At 56.7% G+C, this 5,856-nt stretch overlaps 1 long non-coding RNA gene across 3 annotated transcripts; it reads left to right on the forward strand.

The window, feature by feature from the left end:
- The first annotated feature begins 2,377 nt into the window (after positions 1–2,377).
- LOC131398411 (uncharacterized) lies at positions 2,378–5,742 on the forward strand. 3 transcript variants are annotated; one of them, XR_009216867.1, is made up of 3 exons: positions 2,378–2,427; positions 3,465–3,630; positions 4,266–4,563. It is a non-coding gene; the product is annotated as an uncharacterized LOC131398411 (long non-coding RNA). The 3 variants fall into 3 exon arrangements; XR_009216868.1 differs by lacking the exon at positions 2,378–2,427 and adding an exon at positions 2,737–2,869; XR_009216869.1 differs by lacking the exon at positions 2,378–2,427 and adding an exon at positions 5,615–5,742 and having other exon boundaries at positions 2,738–3,630; positions 4,266–4,449.
- The last annotated feature ends 114 nt before the right edge of the window (positions 5,743–5,856 follow it).

Genomic DNA, 5,856 nt, shown 5'->3' on the forward strand with positions numbered 1-5,856 from the left:
GCAGTCTTTAGGCCTCTGCCCCACGGGGTGGAAGGTGGCTCAGCTGTTTATTCAGAAATGGAAACAGAGAACAGCCGCCTTGACTCTCACCTGGAGCAGAGTTTCTGACCTCCAGATCTTGTGGGAGGCAGGGTCTGCATTCACAGACCTCTGATGAGAGATGTGTCACTTCAGGAGGCGGGTGTGGTGGAGACCACAGGAAGCAAACGGTGTGTCTGGCATTCTGAGGGAGACACAGAAACAGGCCTTAGGTGGGGGCTCCTGCTGGCAAAATCAGGGGCGACCTGAACATCAAAATCAATGACAGCAGTAACGAGTACAGCCTGTTGAATCATACAATAACCCCCAAGTCCATGTTGATATACACAAATAAATAAACGAGAAAAGTCTACCTTACCACAGAGTGCCCACTAATAAATGCAAGAGTGATGACATCAGAAAATCATCACTTGACAACCAACCTATTGATAACTGATCTGGCTGATGATCATCAAGGGATGCAAACACTAGTGATAACTGCATAGTCTCAGTATATTTTCCCGCTAAAGACACCTTGTTAATTAATTTAGACACAAAGTACTTATTCAACTTTACAGCAGGAAAACCTGGCCAACACCCCTTAGCCCAGTGATCAAGTTAATGTCCTCAGTGATGGGGTACAGACACCCTGGGCCACGGCCGCAATGCTCTATCCAACAACGCCCAACCTGGGCCTAATCCAAAGGAAACTCCTGAGAACACCCGAGAACACACACCCAGGCTGCACGCTTTAGAGGCGTCAAGGTCAGGAAAGACCGAGGGACTGTTCCAGACTGATGGGGACTAGAGAGACAACTGCACGCAGTGAGCGACCCTGCACTGGGTCCCAGCTGAGCAATGGATATTAGTGGGGTAGCTGGTGAAGCCCGAGTGGGTCTGAGGATCAGATGGTGGCCTGGTAGCAATACTAACGCCCTGATTTGGATAGAAGTGCTGTGGTTATGAAGCAGACTGCACTCGCTTTTAGGAAATACACTCTGAAATGTTCAGAGGTTATGGGGCATCATGTCTATAACTTACTCTAATGACCCAGAAAGAAACCTAGGCTGCTAAACAGAGAGAACAAAACAGTTCAGAAATCTGGGTGAAGGGTGTCGGAAAGTTCTTTATGTTGTGTGCAGCAGCTTTTCGTAAGTTTGAAACTATGTTAAAACAAGCAAACAAAATTGGGCCCAGAAAACTGCTTGGCAGCTGAAGTCTACCTTGGAGAGGGCGTGAACTTGCCCCCACCCAAGTCCTCTTCCTCTGCCACAGCATCATCAATGGCGGGGCAGCCTCTCCCCACTTCTGTGCCCCCAGTCCTCCACCACTCTCCCCCTGTCAATTCCCTTGCCTTGGGGACGTCTATCCACAGGGGAATTTGGGGTGATGGCATGGCACGTGCCAGCAGAGGTGGGGTGGGCAGCACCTGCAGGAAAGAGCCTGCCTGCAGCCTTCCAGGGAGGCGGTAGGCCAGCGAGGTTGAGGAGGGGTCAGAGGAGCACAGGTGGAGGCTGCAAGGGCAGGAGGGTCTCCTGGGGAGAGCTGGCCCAGAGGCCCCAGGTTTAGGGCTCAGCAAGGCCCCAGTTCACCCTTGGGCCGAGGCTGGCTACACACTCCCCTCCTGCACAGTCCAGCCGCAGCCCTGCCTGCTCGGACAGGCACAAAAGGCTCTTCACCCCAGGGCCTCTGGTTCAGGCCAAGACCTGGTGCTGGAGCCCACACAGATGCCGACTATTCTCAGTTGTCCACAGGTCGACCTTCCACGGCCTGCCTACAACTCCTTTGCTTCCAGAACCATCATCCCAGCGGCATCAATCAGCTCTCGGCTTCGTGTCCCCCGCCGCCCTGCTCACTGCCTCAGTGTGAGGCTGGGGTGCCCCGAGTGGTGAGGGCTGCTCCAGGCAGAACACAGCCCGTTCCCACACCAGAGCCAGGCCTCGTCAATGTGACCACAGGACCTGACCTTGCGGGGAATGGCCTCTGAAAACCAAAACACAGAGGCCTCCCTCACCCCGCCCTCCAGTCTGTGCCAGGGCAGCTGAGGGTGGGGAATCTCGGGTATAAGAAAAATCAGGGAGGCCTGGACACAGATTGGCATCACTGTCCCCATAAGCAATGCCCACTGACTGGGCCACTGCCCAGCCCCAGACACCTCAGGGAAGCAGCTACCGGGCCCAGCGCAGCGCGGGGGTCAGGTTCCCGTCAGACCCCGCCCGGCTTCCGCCCTGCCCGGAAGCCACCTGCTCGTCAAGCCCCACCCCCGGACTTCCCGGCCCCGCCCTGAGGACACGTGCACCTCAGGCCCCGCCCCCGGGGGCTCTGCCCGCGCCTCTCAGTCCACCTGCCCCTGTGCTTCCTGCGGACGCGGCTGAGGCAACGTTCAGAGAGCGCGAGCTGCGGCGCCAGGTGAGTCCGCTGCGGGCCCGGGACGGGGTGGGCGAGCTGCCGGGGACGGGCCGGGGTCGCCCGGGGGCGGCGGACGGGAGGGGCGGTGTGGGTCCGAGTGTGCGGCGCCTCCACCGGGGACCCCATTCCCCACCCACCGCGTCCCCACCGGCGTCCCCGCCGCCCTCCGCCTTGCTGGGCCGGCGGGCCGCGGACCGTTCGCCGGCGTGGATCCCGACCCTTAGACCCTAGGGTTCGGGCAGGCGGCTTTGGGGGTGGGGGCCGGGTTCTGCCCAGAGCAGGCTCGGGGGTCCGGGGTGAGGGGGTTCTGGGGCCGGCTCTGCGACAGGGGGCGCCAGGATCCTAGAGGACGCTGCGCACCCTGAATTAATCGAGGAGCCTCTAAAGTTCTCCAGAAGCAACTAGAACTCCTGGGACCATTATAGCGATGCGAATGCCACAGGTGGGGGTTGGGTAAGAAGGGGCCTCAGGATGGGAGACACCCCCTCCAGCGCTACAGTCCCCCTTATGGGTGGAGCCCCCCGATGGTGCACGCGTGGAAATCCTCTGGTCCCTTAGGGCCTCCAGTCACGCCACCCACACCCCACCAGGCAGGCGAGGGTAGCCCCCTGCACCCTGCTTCTCTCTGCACTGCTCCCCGTTAAGTTCTCTGAGGAGGAAAAAAAAAAAAGCAAACAAATTCTCCCGGGAGGAGAAACCTTGAGTCTAATTAGCGTTTAGGCTTCTCATTGAGAAATCCTTTCTCACATTCTTCCCGGCCAGCGTTGATGGAGGGAGAGATGGCACCTAGGATTTGGGCAGATGGGGTTCAGGGGGAGCAGTGAGCAAGGGAGAGGGACACTCCACCTTTGGTTGAGGCCCCCTCTGCACAGGTGGTTGGCTTCCCCTCTCAGACCAGCAGGAGGGAATTTAACCATCTGGGTCAGACCTCCTGGAGGGGAGACAGATTGTGCTTCTCCTGATGCCCCTGGACTCCCGGCCCTATTGCTGGGTTCTTTGAAGCCTGGACCCTGACTGCTGGTCTGTGTTGCCCCCAGGCACGCCCTCTCCTGTGAAGGTGCTGAGTCAGGCCAGGCCCTCAGGCCCCTGCCTGGCCCAGCCAGCCCGCTGCTGCCCCCCTGCGGCCCTGCAGAGAAAGCTGCCCATCCCCGCCTGGCTGTCCCACTACTCTGTGCAGTGGCTGAAGATGGACTTTATCGCCAGGTTCTCGGGGAGGGGGGGGGGGGCCTCGAGGTCATTCCGCAGGCACTGGCCTATGCTGAGGTGGCCTGACTCCTCCCCCAGGTGAGATATCTCTCCTTGCTGCCGGCCACATGTACTCCCCAGGCCCTCACCCCACTCCAAGCACCCAGAAGCAGAGTAGAAATGCATAGTATGTCCTCCAGACAAGCATGGTGCCCAGGGTTCCAGCCTCATGGGGCCAAGAAGCCTTGGTTTACAATCTAGAGCCTGTGACTGCCTTTGGGCAGACACTCGTCCCTGTAACTGCTCTTGTCACACTTGTCACACTTAGGCACCCGGCTAGTTCTGGATTGCCTGATGGGGCAGCGGGATGACTCACTGCAGCCTTAAGAACGCCTTCTCAGACTCACACTCACACAGAAGCTCACAGGCCTTTGTGCTCCCGCAGGTTTGGGTGCGGGGAGAAAAGAGGTCCCCTGATCCCTGCAGGTCACACCCGTAGATGGTAGAAGGGGGGTGTTTACCCTGCCTGTGTGCACTGGTGTGCCCAAAGTACCCAGTGGACACACAGACCCCTGTGCTCAGATGTCTATACCAGGGGCCCCGTGGGCGTGCCACGTGCCTCCTTGGTGCTCATCCCTCTCTCTCCCCAACAGTACGGCCTCTGCTCTGCCTTCATGGGTGTATTTCTTCCTGGGAACCTCCCGGGATGTGACTCTGGGCCCCACGGCCATCATGTCCCTCCTGGTCTCCTTCTGCACCTTCCGTGAGCCCGCCTGTGCTGTGCTGCTGGCCTTCCTGTGGGGCTGCATGCAGTTAGCCATGGGCTCCTGCGCTTGGGTAAGACTCTCGGGCCTTCCTGCTGTGGTGGGGGCTGCGGTTCTGCTCTTCCTGGGGACCTGAGGTACCTGCCTGCTGGGGCTCCCCCTGCCCTCAGCGTTTCCTTCTTTGCATTCCAAGGGCTGTCCCTGCGTTGTACAAATGAAGCCATGGGGCCCCTGCCTGGTGACCTGCTGTCCCCACCCGGGCCTCTCCAAGGCCTGGTTCCCACTGCTGGGCTCTGCTCCAGGCTGGCCCGTGACTGTCTTCCCTGACGGAGGGCAGTGAGCAGATCACAGGCAGGAGGAGACGTGTGTGAGAGAATCAGGTGGCTACACTTCTTCCCTCTTACTCTGTGCTGGGACTGGATCCAACACTGTCCCTGTGCTTAATTCTCGCCACACCCCTGGGAGGTGGGTTTCTCATCATCTCCATCTAGAGAGGAGGAAACCCCTCAGAAAGGTGTGGGTGAATGTGATTCATATATTATGTACACACACACGTCAGGGGAAGCTTGGCAACTGCTGTTTCGCGGGAAGGTCTGTCCTTTATTCTGGAAACAACATCATTCCTTTTTAGTGTCAAGAATGTTCCTTGATATGATCATCATGTGCGTAGAGAGTAGCTTCTTTATGTATTCATACTTGGTGACCCTAAGCCTCCCAAAGTCGTTAAACTTTGGGTCATGACAGCCACCTGAGAGCCCCCAGGCTGGGGTGGGGGTGGGTCCTACTGACCTGCCCAGGACAGAAGTGGAGGAGGTGGATATTGGAGGTGTCACCTGGCTAAGCAGCGGGGACTTGTGTGGCTCCAGCACCTCAGGCACCTTGGCCCAGCTGAGCGGTGTGCGCCCAGGGGAGTGTACTGTGGTCGGTCGGTGATGGTCACGTGAACTGAAGGGGAAAAAGATTGGTATGAAGAACAGGAACACACCTTTGTGACAAATCTGAATGTGTTTTTGATCACACGGGAAAATACATTCAAGCCTGATGAATCTTAATAGACACAAGTCCTGAACTATCACTGCAAAAGTACTGAATTATTCATGATCCTTTGCTGCTCTGCCTGCTGGTTCTGGTGATCTGCATTGAGGTCTATTTTCTGGTACAAAGTTTAGGATTAAATTCAGGATCAACAAATAGCCTTTTAAAAAGACTGTTGAATTCTTTTCGGTTTTATCCTTAAGGCATCTGTCACTTCCGGAATCCACTCCAACCAGGAGGAGGAGAGTCACTCCAAGGCGTATGCAATGGAATCTTCAGGAGTTTTTAGTGTTAAAACTGGAAATTTCAAAGATTCAATTCTTGACGATTGCAGAGTATTTATGTCTTAATATTTTAGTTTTTCAGAAACTGATGCTTTTGAAAGATATTGTTAACTGGGCTGTTTGACTTCTGAGGTCATCTTTTGGGTTAAGCAGTAATAAAT

This window comes from Diceros bicornis, chromosome 35 (genome assembly GCF_020826845.1).
Source record: "Diceros bicornis minor isolate mBicDic1 chromosome 35, mDicBic1.mat.cur, whole genome shotgun sequence".
NCBI classification, from domain to species: domain Eukaryota; kingdom Metazoa; phylum Chordata; class Mammalia; order Perissodactyla; family Rhinocerotidae; genus Diceros; species Diceros bicornis.